Source organism: Canis aureus, chromosome X, assembly GCF_053574225.1.
Source record: "Canis aureus isolate CA01 chromosome X, VMU_Caureus_v.1.0, whole genome shotgun sequence".
NCBI classification, from domain to species: Eukaryota; Metazoa; Chordata; class Mammalia; order Carnivora; family Canidae; genus Canis; species Canis aureus.
Window position 1 is genome coordinate 88,904,155 of NC_135649.1, and position 16,216 is coordinate 88,920,370.

The window sequence follows — 16,216 nt, forward strand, 5'->3', positions numbered from 1 at the left end:
CCTGTATTTTTCCTCTTTGGACATTGAACACATTTGGGTTTTTTTTGTTTTTGTTTTTGGAGTAGGCTCCATGCTCAATGTGAGGCTTGAACCCACAACCCCACAATCAGGAGTTGCAAGATGTACTGACTTAGCCAGTCAAGGCACTCTTTTTTTTTTTTTTTTTTAAACCTTTTGACTCCTCCATTTCATCCATTTCTCCTCCCGGCTCTCCACCTATGGCAGCCACCAACCTGTTCTCTGTCTCTCCGAGCCTGACTTTTGTTTTTTGATTCCATATGTTAAGAGATCATATGGTATTTGTCTTTGACTGGTTTGTTAGTATAACGGCCTCAAGGTCCTTCCACACTGTCACAAATGGCAAGATTCATTCTTATGGCTGAATAACATCCCACTGTAGATACATACACAATGGAACAGATACACACCACAATTTCTTTAGCCACTTCTCCACTGATAGACACTTAGGGTTCTTCTCTATTTTGGCTATTATAAATAGTGCTGCAACAAACATGGAGGTGAATAAATTTATTTGAGTTAGTGTTTTCATTTTCTTCAGGTTAATACCCAGTAGTGTCATTACTGGGTCATGAGGTAGTTCTATTTTTAATGTGAGGAAACTCCATACTGTTTTCCATAGTGGTTGCACCAATTTACATTCCTTAACAGCACACAATGGATCCCTTTTCTCCACACCCTCACCAACACTTGTTACTTATCTTCTTGTTTTTTTTTTTTTTTTTTTTTTTTTAAGATTTTATTTATTCACTCATCAGAGACACAAAGAGAGGCAGAGGTACAGGCAGAGGGAGAAGCAGGCTCCTTGTGGGTAGCCCAATGTGAGATTCAATCCCTGGACCCCAGGATCACACCCTGAGCCAAAGCCAGATGCTCAACTGCTGAGCCACTCAGGCATCCCTCTTCTTGGTATTTTTAAGGGTCATATTTTAATCTAAAGTATTGGCTCTCTCAAAAGCAAAGATCTTTACATACTCTAAAGCCAAATACGCAGAATTTTCTTTAAATTATCAGTACTGTTTAACCCCATTATCACTGATCAATTAAGTTCATTTAAAAAAAAAAAAAAGCTTGTATTTTCAAAAATTCACTCAAGTAGTGATTTTGAGCCACAAAAGAATTCAAGCTGCCTACTAGCCAAACTTCAGAATTTATATATGAGAGCAAAGTAGCCAAAAACCCAGCAAACTTATGAAAAGGTTCTAACCACCACTAGATAGATACAGGCAAATGAAGATTTAGGCCACAATTAGGTATTTCTAAGTACCTACTAAACTGGCTAAAATTAAAAGGACTGACAGTACTAAGTGTTGTTAAGGAAGAGCAATCTAACTACAGTGGTGGAATTCTAAAATTAGGACACCAACAACTTGGGAAATCTTTTTGGTAGTATCTACTAAAACTAAACAGATACATATCCTCTAACTCAGCAATTCCACTTCTGGGTATATACCAAAAGACATGTTCTAAAATGATCATGGCAATATTCTTTATAATTAGAAAAAAAAAAAAAACCCATGAACAATCCAAATGTCCCCAACAGAATGGATAAAGCAATTACAGCATATTTTATACAATGACTACACAGTAATGAAAAAGAAGTTAATCACATATGGCAAAAGAAGCCAGGCACAAGACTGCATATTATATTATTCCATTTATATGAAGCTCAAAAACAGGCATAATTAATTCACTGAAAGATAGAAGGAAAGGTGCCTGGGTGGCTCAGTTTAGCATCCAACTCTTGATCTCAGCTCAGGTCTTGATCACAACATCATGAGTTTAAGCCCCACATTGGGCTCCACGCTGGGCATGGAGCCTACTTAAAAATAGGGCAGCCTGGGTGGCTCAGCGGTTTAGCACGCTGCCTTCAGCCCAGGGCCTGATCCTGGAGACCTGGGATTGAGTCCCACGTTGGGCTCCCTGCATGGAGCCTGCTTCTCTCTCTGCCTGTGTCTCTGCCTCTCTCTCTCTCTCTCTCTCTTTCTGTCTTTCATGAATAAAGGAATAAAATCTTTAAAAAAAAAAAAAAAAATCTTACAGTAGGCAAGCCACTCAAAAGATCATGTCAAACTTCCTTTGAAAGTCTGACGCACTGGTTCCCCAAGTGTGGTCCCACTGTCCTTACGGGAGATTCAAGAAGTCAAAATTGTTTTCATAATAAGAAAATAGTAGTTGCTATTGTCACTGTCATTCTCTCTCCAGTACACAGTGGAGTTCTTCCAAAGTCTGATGATATAGCCTATTTACAAGAGATTAAAGGCAGAAGCAGATGGAATCCAGCTTTCTTCTATTAATTAAGCCAAATATGAGATACCTGCAAAAATAAAGAACAACGCAACACTGCTCATTAATTTTTGTTTTCTTGGGGGACACCTGGGTGGCTCAGCAGTTGAGCATCTGCCTTCAGCTCAGGGCGTGACCCTGGGGTCCTGGGATCGAGTCCCATGTCAGGCTCTCTGCATGGAGCCTGCTTCTCTCTCTTTCTTTCTGTGTCTCTCATGAATAAATTGTTTAAAAAATCTTTTAAAAAATTTGTTTTCTGGGAAAAGCTATTTTTCATAAAAGTACTATTCACATTAACATGCAATGAGTTTTGGGCGTCTGGGTGTCTCAGTCAAGTGTTGGCCTACAGCTCAGGTCATGATCTCAGGGTCCTGGGATGGAACCCTGCATTAGGCTCCCTATTCAGCAGGGAGTCTCCTGCTCTTCCTCTGCACCATCGACGCCCTCGTCCTTGCCCTGCTCACACTGTCTCTCAAATAAAATCTTAAGAAAAAAATATGCAATGAGTTTTACTTTTAAATAGATACACAGGGGATCCCTGGGTGGTTCAGTGCCTGCCTTCAGCCAGGGCATGAGCCTGGAGTCCCCGGATGGAGTCCCACACCCAGCTCCCTGTATGGAGCCTGCTTCTCCCTCTGCCTGGGTCTCTGCCTCTCTCTCTCATGAATAAATACAATCTTAAAAAAAAAAAAAAAAAAAAAAAGAAAGAAAGAAAAAAGAAAAGAAAAGAAAAGAAAAGAAAAGAAAAGAAAAGAAAAAAAAGAGGTAGCTTAAGTCCTCTCTTGTTCAACACCATGGTTTTACAGATAAGAGTAATGAGGACCCAAGAGTTAAGTGATTAACACAGCGTGCAGAGTAACTAGAACTAATAGAGCCCTTCTGACTGGAGTCCAGTACCCTTCCACTGACTACAACAGTTTCAATTCAAATACAAATGCTGTTTTGAAACAAAAAAACCTCCAAACTAGGAGCTAATGGAATTAATGCAATTATTCAAACAATATGATTATTCTACTCATGTGTAAAAATCTAATTTAAAAGCTGTAAAATAACACCTATACAAACCATGGCAAGGCAACAGTTAACACTCTCTGGATACCAGATTCCAGCCACCTACATTTTAGGGGAGGGAGGTGGTAAGAAAGCATGTGCTTTCATAATCCACTGTTTAAGTAATGGAGCCACACTGGGAAAATACAGTCATTCTATAACCCAGATTCCGCTCTATGACCTTTCAACACATCTCAACAGTCAGAAGCTCTCAAGTGGAGAGGTGAAATTGGGAATGGAGTAAGAGTTGAAGAAAGAAAAGACAATAAAGGTGCTTTGCTTTCCAGTTCAACACTCCCTTCAGTGACAGAAGCAAAGTCAAATTAGCAACAACTCCCTCATTCAAGAGGAGTCCCATGTGTCTCACTTCCTTTACTCCATTCCCTAAACTATTCTCTTATCATTTCTCAGCCAAAGTGTTGAAAATACTGCCTCACATTCTCCTGGCTCCCTAACTCTCCCCTCTGACAGGTCTACCACAAAGCCATCAGAATTATCTTTCAAAAACACAAACCTAACCATCGCTCACTTAAGGATCCGTCTCGTTACCCTAAAAACAAAATATAAGTGTCCTTAATGTGGTATACAAGGTTGTCTGTCCCTTGCAATCTAGCCTCACCTCCCATAATCCCTTCCAATTATCTCCAATGCTCCTTCTACATTCTACTAACTTTTCTCTAAAACACTACACTTTCTCTTTCATTCTTCCATTTCAAGTAACGGTTCCGAAATTTTGTATCCGGAACACAGTTGGCAATGTCTGGGAACAATTCTGGTTATCACAACGGGGTGGGAAGTGGGGGAGCAGGTACTACTGGCATCTTGTGGATAGAAACCAGAAGGAAGGGATCCCTGGGTGGCGCAGCGGTTTGGCGCCTGCCTTTGGCCCAGGGCGCGATCCTTGAGACCCGGGATCGAATCCCACATCGGGCTCCCGGTGCATGGAGCCTGCTTCTCCCTCTGCCTGTGTCTCTGCCCCCCTCTCTCTCTCTCTCTCTCTCTCTGTGACTATCATAAATAAATAAAAATTAAAAAAAAATTTAAAAAAAAAAAAAAAGAAAGAAACCAGAAGGAAATATGACAGCACACTACACAACAAAGATTCATCTTACTCAAAGTGTCAATAGTGTTAAGGTTTATTTCATGGAGGTTAAGTAACTTGCTCACTAATTGGTAGAGGAATTACAACTGTAATCTAACCCTTTTGACTGAGATTAGAGCTCTTTACTACCTACTGTACTACGATCTCAATCAGGCTGAGGGAGGTTCTGACTACCTACAAAAGACAAACTTAAACACTAACTCAAACTCAAACACTATCAACTAAGGCTCAGAATTTCCAGAGCCACCTTCCAAGGGGGGCTTTACTTAAAGAAACACAAACAAAAAGTAGAATAAGACCAAAAGAAGAGCACAGGAAAAATGCTACCAGAATTCAGAGAAGGTTAAGACCAATTTCCAACTTCATGAATATGGCCTGTGAGCTAGACTATTGGAGGTTAGCCATAAAGGGGAGATGGAGCTCCAAGAAGCATAGTCATGGGAATAGGAAAAGACTGGAGCATCCACATCAAGTATGGGTTGTTTGATTAGATGGGAGAACAAGAAATCACCTTGGAAAAGTACACTGGAGGGACGCCTAGGTGGCTTAGTGGTTGAGTGACTGCCTTTGGCTCAGGGTATGATCCCAGAGTCACGGGATTGAATCCCACATCAGGTTCCTTGCATGGAGCCTGCTTCTCCTCCCTCTGCTTGTGTTCTCTGCCTCTATCTGTATCTCTCACGAATAAATAAAATCCTTAAAAAGAAAAAAAAAAAAGTCAGACTGGAATTATGCCAGAATGACCTCCTTTGCATAGAATTGCCATGGTAGGGGCAGCCCGGGTGGCTCAGCGGTTTAGCACCTGCCTTCGGCCCAGTGCCTGGTCCTGGGGACCCGGGATCGAGTCCCGCATTGGGCTCCCTGCATGGAGCCTGCTTCTCCCTCTGCCTGTGTCTCTGCGCCTCTCTCTCTCATGAATAAATAAAATCTTAAAAAAAAAAAAAAAAAGGATTGCCATGGTACATTTTGAACAATAGTTTTTAATTTTTTTTTAAACTTTTATTTATTTATGATAGGCACACAGTAAGAGAGAGAGAGAGGCAGAGACACAGGCAGAGGGAGAAGCAGGCTCCATGTACCAGGAGCCCGACGTGGGATTCGATCCCGGGTCTCCAGGACCGCGCCCTGGGCCAAAGGCAGGCCCCAAACCACTGCACCACCCAGGGATCCCCCCAGTTTTTAATTTTTAACTAAGTTCTACATGCAACAGGGGCCTCAAATAAACAACTCTGAGATCAAGAGTCATACATTCCACCAACTGAGCTAGCCAGGCACTCCAATTGTGAACAGTATTTGGGGGGAGCAGAAGACATAAGGAGTTACTTAAACATGATTCTTGTGGCTGTGTAGATGAATAGAAGCCAAAGAATCTCGCCATGATTTTTCCTACTAACGCTTGAGTAGTATCAATTTGAGACTGCTGACATTTATATGGCTCAGATAATGACATCAAGCCAGACAGGCAATACACCTGCAGAGAGTACACCGGGTTCTTCCTCCAACCCTTAGCCTGAGCTCACAATCCCTTTCATTCCAGTTCAACACACTCCCAGTCAAAAACTCGTAAGAACTTTGGATAACTGAATTATATCTACAAATGACATAGTCAACATCTATATACATACTGATTAAATTTAAGAAAAATTAGATTTTCTGCAATCATTTTCACAAGAGCCTGGGCAAGTACCCTTCCCTTTCACACAGAAGGCATTCCTGAAAATGTGACAAATCAAATATTCCAAATCCAAACAACAGATTCACATGTTCCTAGACATTTTTCCAATTATTATAAAATCCCTAATTACACCTCATCTTTCACATTGTAAGCTTTACTACACATTTGCCATACTTAATTTCCTGTGTCAGTGCAATTACTTCATCCACCAGTGAACAAAAAGTCAGGCAACATAACCAATGAACCGTCTAACCCAGTAATGTTAGACATATCCCTAATCAGTTCCCTGTCAAGGATATTAAGTTTGGGACCTCCAGCTGATACAAAGAATAGGAAACTCCTAAAAAAGATACTGAACAGGGCAGCGCTGGTGGCTCAGTGGTTTAGCGCCACCTTCAGCCCAGGGCGTCATCCTGGAGACGCGGGATGGAGTCCCAAGTCAGGATCCCTACATGGAGCCTGCTTCTCCCTCTGCCTGTGTCTCTGCCTCCCTCTCTCTCTCTATGTCGCTCATGAATAAACAAATTAAAAGAAAAAAAAAGATACTGAATAAAATACAAGTCTGAAAGAATAAGGAAGTATATGGAGAATTGGGAGAGTCAAGTAAATGAGGGATTGGGGGAGGGGGTTAAGAAAAAAATGTTGGGAAATTAAGTTATGAAGTTGTACGAAAATCAACTTCATAATAAAAGTTTGCAGCAGTGTTTACAAAAGCAGTATCTAAAAAAGGAGCGGGGGAGGGAGGAGGGACATGAAAATTGTCTCCTAGGAAGGATGAACAAATGGCACACACTCAATTCCTGAGGCAGGAGTAAGTGGAGGCAGAGGACAGCAGACACGAGGGTACATGACTTAGTAAATTGTTTAACTGATGAGAACTTTTAACACACACGTAATTAACATGGTTGTTTCGACATGATGGAATTATCAAACGTGAGGTTTGTGTTTTGTTTTTTGCTTTTTTTTTTAAAGATTTTATTTATTCATTCATGAGAGACACACAGAGAGAGGCAGAGACACAGGCAGAGGGAGAAGCAGGCTCCACGCAGGGAGCCCTAAGTGGGACTCAATCCCGGGTCCCCAAGATCACGCCCGGGGCCGCCCTGCTTTTTGCTTTTATTCCCTCACGCTCTTCAGACTTTTTAACAGAATATGTTTAAGTTCATAATCAGATGAAAAAATATATATAATATCTTTAGAAAGCCTTCCATCAAATAACTAGTTGGTTTTAAGTATTTAAAAGTAAGGATTGGGGCACGCCTGGGTAGCTCAATGGTTGAGTCGGCCTTCAGCTCAGGGCATGATCCCGTCTGGGGATTGAGCCCTACATTGGGTTTCTAGTGAGGAGCGAGCTTCTCTCTGTTTCTGCCTCCCTGGGTCTCTCACGAATAAATAAATGAAATCTTTAAAAAATAAAAAAAAGGTTTGGTGATCTGAAAAATTCATTTATACAGAACAATATCTCCTAAGACATCAAATTAATGAAGTATTTTGTAACGTTTCCAACTTAGCTTGCCTTTAACAAGCATTAAACACCATTGCCCCACTTTCAAAATGGTGCTTTGTTTCACAGACTCTAGCTCTAAAGGGTTTGTTATATTTAATCTTTTTAAATATAAAGATATTTATTTATTTGAGAGAGAAAGAGAACAAGCAAGGGAAGGGCAAAGGGACAAATAGACGTCTCACTGAGAGAGCCCACCTGGGGGGGGGGGGGGGGCTCAATCCCAGGACCCCGGGATCATGACCTGAGCCAAAGTCAGACAATTAACCAACTAAGCAATCTAGGAGCCCTGGAAACTGACTTTTAAGCTCACTCTAACCAGTATATATGACAGGAACAATTCTGTTTTGCTCACCTTGTATCCCTGTTATCTGGTACAATACTTAGCACATAATAGGCATTTAACATGTAAGTGCAGAATTTAAGGTACAAAATAAAAAGGATTCAAGTAAAATGAGACAAAATAATAAGACGGAAGAAAGATAAGATATGCTGGAATTCATGTCTAAACCAGTAATTCTCCAAGGGTGGTTACATACTTGGGAACTTGTTAGAAATATATATATATATATATATATACTCTTTGGATGCCTGGGTGGCTCAATGGTTGAGCATCTATCTGCCTTTGGCTAAGGGTGTGATCCCAGAGTCCTGGGATCCTGCATCGGGCTCCCTGTGGGGAGCGTGCTTCTCCCTTTGCTATGTCTCTGCCTCTCTCTTTGTCTCTCATGAATAAATAAATCTTAAAAAAAGAAACATATATTCTTGTGCCCCATTCCACACTTACTGAATCAAATTCAGGGGGCAGGGCCCAGAAATCTATTTTAACAAACCAACAGGTTTTAGAACCTTGCCCTAAACCAGGGCCAAGGGCAGCCCAGGTGGCTCAGCAGTTTAGCGCCATCTTCAGCCCAGGGCGTGATCCTGGAGACCCAGGATCAAGTCCCATGTCGGGCTCCTTGCATGGAGCCTGCTTCTCCCTCTACCTCTGTCTCTGCCCCTCTCTCTGTCACTCATAAAATAAACAAAATCTTTAAAAAAAATAAAAATTAAAAAAAAAAAATAAACCAGGGCCAACTATGATGAAAGACCAAACCCAATCTCCTGTTTTTGTATAGCCCACAAGCTGAGAATGTATTTCACACAGGAACATTTACAACTTATTTGATGACAGGGAACACTAACTTTAAATTCCCCATTAGGCAAAATACTGTATTTATGAGCCTCCCCATTCTATTCTTATTAGACCTGAATTACAAATAATTGCACCAACTATCATTTTTAATTCCACTAACAGAAAATTGACCTAATATCCTCAACGTCTCCTCTTCACATGCAAAACCTAAAACAATTCCAATCTGGCTTTTTAGAGAAAAACTTGCTGATTCCAGATTTGAATTTGGGAGGCGTTATCAAGTCGAACAATCAAATCTTCCTACACTACCTTGATCTGAGACAAAATACTCTGTTAAGATACAACATGAGTCTAATACCATGCAATAATTTCCATGTTTTCTGGTGTCTCAATTAATTGAATAAATGTACTCAGAAGTTCCTTCAAAGTAACCAGCTGAGGGGCACCTGGGTGGCTCAGTGATCTGCCTTTGGCTCAGGTCATGATCCGGGAGTCCTGGAATCCTGGGATTGAGTCCCACCATTGGGCTCCCCACAGGGAGCCTGCTTCTCCCTTTGCCTATATCTTTGTGTCTCTCATGAACAAATAAAATCTTAAAAAAAAAAAAAAAAAAATCCAGCTCAAAGACCACAAAAGAAAGAAAGAACCAACAACCTAAACTTTTAATAAACACCAAAGTCACTAGAAAGGAAACTAGCATAAATAGAATAGGAAAGGGAGTCTTTTCCTACTCCTTTTTTTCAGCCTAAATTTTCTTATTTTCCCACTTCATAGGCTCTGTATCCAAGCTTGGGATCCAAGACAACCAGGTCAAAATCATGCCAAGGAAAACAATTCCTCTGATAATGGCTGGCCAATCAATATGGGTCTAAAGTGTTCAAAACTTCTATGATTGATCAGTTACAGAAGGATAAACTGAAAAGAGCCAAAATATGATGATACATCAATTTTGTATGCAGTTCTAAATACTGGAAGTCAAGTATTCCTCCAGATTTCGCCAGTTACTGTAAATAATATTCTACATGCTTTGGAATAAACAAAGGTAAAGGGCAGAATTGCTGACCTTATTACCTATTATCTACCACCTTAGAGAAATTTAAGTGTGAGTTTAGGACAATGAATGACTACAAAGGTATTGGATTTCAAAAAGTAGTTACTGTGCCTTATTAGACACGGAAAGAGCTTCATGTAGAATGTACTCTATGCACACTATCTTAAGTTACTTCAGCAACTTTTTGAGGCATGTTCTTCATCTGAAAAGGAGTTTGAGTAGGTCTAAGACTCCTTCCAGGACTGCTCATCATAAAACAATTTTCAGGGCAAGTGACTCCAAATAATAAAGAAAATTATGAAAAAAGAAAAAAATGGAGAAAAATCATACCAGAATGTAATGTGATGAACTGACTATTCATCCAACAAATAATTACTGAATATCTACGTGCCAGGCACTTTCTAGCTACTAGAGATGTATCATTGACTTAGGATCTTGAGTTTGATCAGATGAATGCCACTAACCTAAAATTTGGAGGACAAAAATCAAAGCATCTGAACAAAATAAATAAAACAAAAAGAAAAACATACCAACAGTGTAAAGGTAACTGACAGACCATCAATACAAAAAAGGAATGGCAAGAGGAAAGGTGAGACACCAGAGTGTGTAATTCCTGACAAAAAATTAAAAACATTGCAAGTATAGCTATTCCTAAACCAAATATACAAGAATTCTAATCCATTTCTACTGTACTTGACATTTGTGCTTGCTAGAGAAGACTGGAGATCAGAATGAAATTCTATTAACTAAAAGAAACTGAAAAAGGAAAATTCCATTGAATTATACCATAACTAAGTAGATTTCTTAGAACAAAATCCAGTCTCCATCTATGAAGCACAATAAATAACAAAGTTAGGGAATCCCTGGGTGGCTCAGTGGTTTAATGCCTGCCTTTGGCCTGGGGCGTGATCCTGGAGTTCCAGGATCAAATCCCACATCAGGCTCCCTCGTGGAGCCTGCTTCTCCCTCTGCCTGTGTCTCTCATGAATGAATAAATAAAATCTTTAAGAAAAATAAAATAACAAAGACCTAAGAGAGACTTTAGAAATGAGTTAGTCCAATGCCCCTCACTTGATACAACATAAGCTTCTAGACAATAGCAATCTCCAGAAAAATGTCTGGTACACAGCAGATTCCCAATAAATTTTTGTTGAATGGATAAAAAGCAAACTAAGGACTTAAAACAGATTATCAGTAATGCTAGTATTAAGACTGGAACCATAACTCCAAGATGCTGCTCAGTAACAGATAATGACTATATTCTGTGCATTTGTGTGTGTATACATTAAACTCTGGAATCGTGGTCTCTCCCAAATTTTAATCAAGCATCTGAACTTTTTGCTACTTTGCCTGGAATTTTTGGCAGTGTGGCAAAACTAAAAAGTGAGAATATCACTGCCTAATGGTAGGACTCAAAACGCAAAGTCTCTGATCTCCCCTTTCCCTGAAATGAAATGCAAAGAACTCCCTAGCTGAACATCCAAAGTATTTTTTGAGCTATTCTAATGCCTAGTTTCCACCACTTATTCAATTCAATCATAACTTCCAGAGTGGAAGATCTAGGAATTTTTTTTTTTTAGAAAATGGATTTTGAAAAAGCTCTACAGGTGATTCTGATACACAGCTGAGTTAGAAAAATCATTGTTAGACAGTGGCTAGAAACAGAATTAAAAATCCATTTGCTCAGGACGCCTGGATGGCTCAGCAGTTGAGCATCTGTCTTTGGCTCCAGGGCCGTGATCGGGATCGAGTCCCACAGAGAGTCCCACATTGGGCTCCCTGTGAAAAGCCTGCTTCTCCCTCTCTCTGCCTAGGTGTCTGCCTCTCTCGAGTAAATAAAATCTTTAAAAAAAAAAAAAAAGGGATCCCTGGGTGGCGCAGCGGTTTAGCGCCTGCCTTTGGCCCAGGGCGCGATCCTGGAGACCCGGGATCGAATCCCACATCGGGCTCCCGGTGCATGGAGCCTGTTTCTCCCTCTGCCTGTGTCTCTGCCTCTCTCGCTCTCTCTGTGTGACTATCATAAATAAATAAAAATTTAAAAAAAAAAAAAAAATCTTTGACAAATCTTGTGCCACATTAAGAAAGCTCATAGATTCTACATTAGCAGGCTTTCCCCGCAGCCTCAATACACAATTTAACACAGTGGACCAAGAGAATTAAAAGAAATAAACACCAAATAAAGGTGTTTATTGCTATTTCATTTATTCCATAAAATTATTGAGCAATACTACAAAAGTGCAAAATGAAACCCTCAGTTTTCAGAACTTTTTGTTGAAATTACACGGATTCTAAACTAAGCTAAATAAACTTCAGAATTTTCAAACTGAGATAATAGTTCACATAATACTAAATGTTCATTTATGAGATGATTTAAATAAATTACTGGGAGACAAATGCCTGGATTTTACATCTTTTAGGAACGTTATGTTGCCTAACATTATTTTAGTCATAAACACACCCACCAACTAAACTATCACCCAGAACATGTTGGGAGACATATGGAAGAGGAAGAACCTACTTGCAGCAAAGCTTTTAGCACCTCGCTGGGTAACCAAAGTGTTTCCCAAATTGCAAATAATTGTCATATTTTTATTAAAATCTTAGTCTAAAGCTACTCTGGTTCATGAAACAAAGTTCTGTATGTTTGTTTTTTTTTTAAATAATGATCAGTGTCATTTCAGTAATGTGGCACCATAGTTGAAACATCACTGGTTGACAGACCTCAATCCCTCATCTGTATAATGGAGAATTATTTATGCAGTAATTGAAAACATGTGGAAAAAAATCCATCTTCTTATAAATCTGCTTGAAAGTCCAGTAAGACAGCAGTAGTATTAACAGTAGTATTCAGCCTTAACTGCATGAGAATCACCCATAGTGGTTTTAAAAGAAATCTTTGCTCAGGACCCATATCAGACCTAATCAGTCTTAGAGAGTAACTCAGGCATCCGTATTCTCCCCACCCCCCCCCACCCCCCGCAAACTCCCCTAAGAGATTCCAATGTGCAGTCAGGGTTAAGGGTCAACGCATTAACCCTTCTCCAAACACTAATGTTAGAGCCTATACCAAGAAAAGAATTTAAGAACAAACGTGACAGCTCAAAAAAAAAGGGAAACTAAAATATTTTTCAATTTTTAAAAATAAAACTTAAAGATTTAGAAAACATACCAGCAAGGGAGGAAATATTCAGGCTATTATGAAACCATCACATTATTTTAGAATTAAAAACAACAACAACAAAAAAAAAACACACCAAAAAACAAACCCAACTAGCTCAAGAATCACAGAATGAGATCCTTTACTAAATTGCCCCAAAGACTTACAAGAGGATTGATCCTTTGACACCCCCCCCTACATTTCAGACAACTTTCTTTAACCTAAGCAAAAATTGGTTTCAATATTAAAATTCTGTAACTGAAGCATAAAAACTTCACTAAAGTTGACCTTATCAAATAAAAGCAAGCTGAAAGAATAGTTGCTTATGTCCAACTAAGAATTTAACCAGCAGTCATGACATCCATTTTCAAAAACTGTAAGGTGCATTATTTATACCAGGTCAAAAAAAAATTATCTCTGAAGAGACATCCACGAAATCCCTCATCTTCTTGAGATGTCAGAATACTTATTTCAAGATCCTGGAAGAAAAAAAGATGCAAAGTGAATCCTACTTGAACATTCCATTGATAAAACAAGAGAACTATGGAACACCAACAAGAGATTACAGTAATTCGGTTAAAGGTAAAATCTGCCCTTCAAAGTAACTTTCTGAAGAATTTAGATTCTCACATGCCCTGTTCTTGCCGTTACTAAAACCTTCCAGAAATTTTCCCTCTCAGAAACTACAAAGGTCAGCAAACAAAAGGAAGAAATGGCATGAGAACATGAAGATAACAGGTTAAAAACTCCAAGTCAAATGTCCATAAAAAAAAAAAAAAAAAGGAAAACAGGTTAGGAGAAAAAATTACTCCAAATGCCTTTTTAAAACAGAAGAAACAAAACATAACATTTTGAGTTCACCCATGGAACACCAATTCCAAATACTTCTGATTTTCACTCTATGCAGACACTGGAACAATAAACCTTAATCTTCAAGAACTTGAGAGGCATTTGCTGAAACCAAAATGGCAGCCCACTGAATCAGACCAGTGAGATCTAAAGGAGTTTGCAGTCTCTATTTTTAAATTCAAGTGTACGGATTAAGAAAGTCAAGCTAGTCATAGTTCAAGCTAGTCGTGGTTAAGGAGTCCTTACTATATAATCACTAAGAGTAGAGATAATGAGCTCCAAGACAGGGTTAAGTACCAGCTGAAAAGTTTCCTAATCAATAAATACAGCCCAGATTCTTCCTCAAAACTGAAGGTATACAAACGTTATGTAGATTTAGGAGGCTCATGAGTTTCCAGGGAAAAGAGGCTACAGATATTTCCTTCCCTGGGCTCAAAATAAGGCACGAATATTTACAACTACAACTCGCTCAGTTAAATTCAAAGACAATCTGAAGAAATTACACACACCTGTAAACTGCACCGTGGAAACTCCAATTAACGTTATTCCTATAGAACTTTCAAAAAATACGCTTAGTCTAAGCAAGTTCTATTGGAAGTCTTAAAAAAAATTCCCGTGTAAATTCCAGTCGCCACAGAAGTCCCTACAAAGATTACAAAACAACGTATACACCTGCTCCGTAACTTAACCTAATATTTTACAATGAATGAAAAATAAGCAATTTACCGAACCGGAAGCCTCGTACCACACGAATCTGAAGGGTCCTTATCAACAAGCTCGCACAGGCTAATATTTTCTCAGAAACAGTTAAAAATAGAAAGGTGGTGGGTCCAAGTTAGCTTGGAGGCGATTTCTGCATCAAAACATCTTTCGGGGCTTTGGCCTTCAGCAAATGAAGGGGGGCGAAGGAGGTGTAGGAGGCCGATAACCGGGCCCAGGCTCCCAGGCCACAGGGCTGAGGAGAAGCTGCCGGTTATCGCGGGAGGGTGGGGGGGAGGCGGACAAGTCGTCGGGCCTGATAGCCAGGCGTAGCCGAGGCCTAGCTCTGCTGCTCCAAATCACTCCACCTCAGTAATGGCGTTTGGTGTCAAGTGGAACGAGACTGGGGAGGAGAGCGGCCGTGAGTTCGCCGAGCGTCGGGCTGTAAGCCCCAGGGCCGAGGGCGAGTAGGCCCCGCCGCCGACCCGGCCCCCAGGCGCCGCTGCGGGGGCTGCACGCCGGGCCCTGAGACTCCATCCTCCTACTCGGCCCCAGACAGGACTGGAAGGGGGAGGAGGGGGAGGGACGAAGCCGTCAGCCATTTTCCCTTACAGTCCAAAACACACAGACACGCTCCCGGGACGCCGGCTCGACACACAACACAGCCCCGCGCCCCCACCCGCGCCGTGCGCGCTCGCCCAACCAGGGGCCGAGGAGGGGGAACCGGAAAGGCCCCGGCCCGGCCAGCCGCCGGCCGAGGAAGAAACATTGGGCTCTCACACCCCCCTCGGCCTCCTCCCCTCACTTACATCCAGCTGTTGGCCCGGCGCGGCTAGCTACTCACCGCACGACACAGGCGTCTTCTCCTCACAACCAGGGCACGCGGAAGCAGCAGGCAGCTGCAAGACTCAGTCCCAGGGCAAGGGCGACCCTGGGTGCATCCCAGGCCCGGGGGTGACTGGCGACAAAGTGGGTCGAGAGGCTACGGGCGTGAAGACCAGGGAGCTACACAGGGGGCGCCGGAATTCGCCGCTCGCCGCGCCCGCCCTTCAGCAGCAGTGGCCGCGGCCGCCTCCTCCTCCTCCTCCTCAGCCGGCGGCGGCGGCGGCCCTCTTCCCCCTTCTCCCTTCGGGCCGGGGTTCTCGCTGAGCTCAGACGGGCTCCGGACGGTGCGTTTCTCCTGCGTCACCTCCTCCTGCTCCTCCTCCTGCAGCGGCGGCTTCACCTTCCCCTGGTCGCCGCCTCTTTACCGGCTCTGGGCCTGATCGCTTTGCTGCGGGTCGCTCCTTGCTCCCGGCACCGACCGGAGCACCGGGGGCTGGGGCGGCCGCCTCCCGGGAGAGAGGCGGCAGCGGCGGGCTCCCGCGAGGCCTGTGAGGGGAGCAACGCGGGGAGGGGCCCCGCAAGGCTGAGGCCCGGACGGGCCGGGTACTGAGAGGTTGCGGCTCCGGCGGCAGCGGAGACTAGCTTCCGCAGCCGCGGATGCCCGTCCTCGCCAATATGGCGGATCCGGCAAACCAAAAAAAAAAAAAAAAAAAAGGAAAAAAGAAAAAAAAGGAAAAAAAACCGCTCGGCCAGTGGCGGCGGCGGTAGCGGCGGCGGCAGCAGCACTGGAGGCGGTGGAGGCAGCAGCGCGGCGGCGCAGACTCCCACTAGCCCCAGCACCGCCCAAAGCCGCGAGGATCCCGCC

At 42.2% G+C, this 16,216-nt stretch overlaps 1 protein-coding gene across 3 annotated transcripts in view; it reads right to left on the reverse strand.

Moving 5' to 3' along the window:
- USP9X (ubiquitin specific peptidase 9 X-linked) overlaps nucleotides 1-16,216 on the reverse strand; it is a 178,047-nt gene that overhangs the window by 137,517 nt on the left and 24,314 nt on the right. For 2 of the 3 annotated variants that reach the window (XM_077888369.1, XM_077888367.1), the window contains exon 1: nucleotides 15,371-16,133. The exons of the other annotated variant lie outside the window; for it this stretch is intronic. The gene's annotated coding sequence lies outside the window, so the exon portion shown is untranslated. Of the gene's footprint in view, nucleotides 1-15,370; nucleotides 16,134-16,216 lie in introns of those variants that run through there. 3 annotated transcript variants of the gene reach the window in all.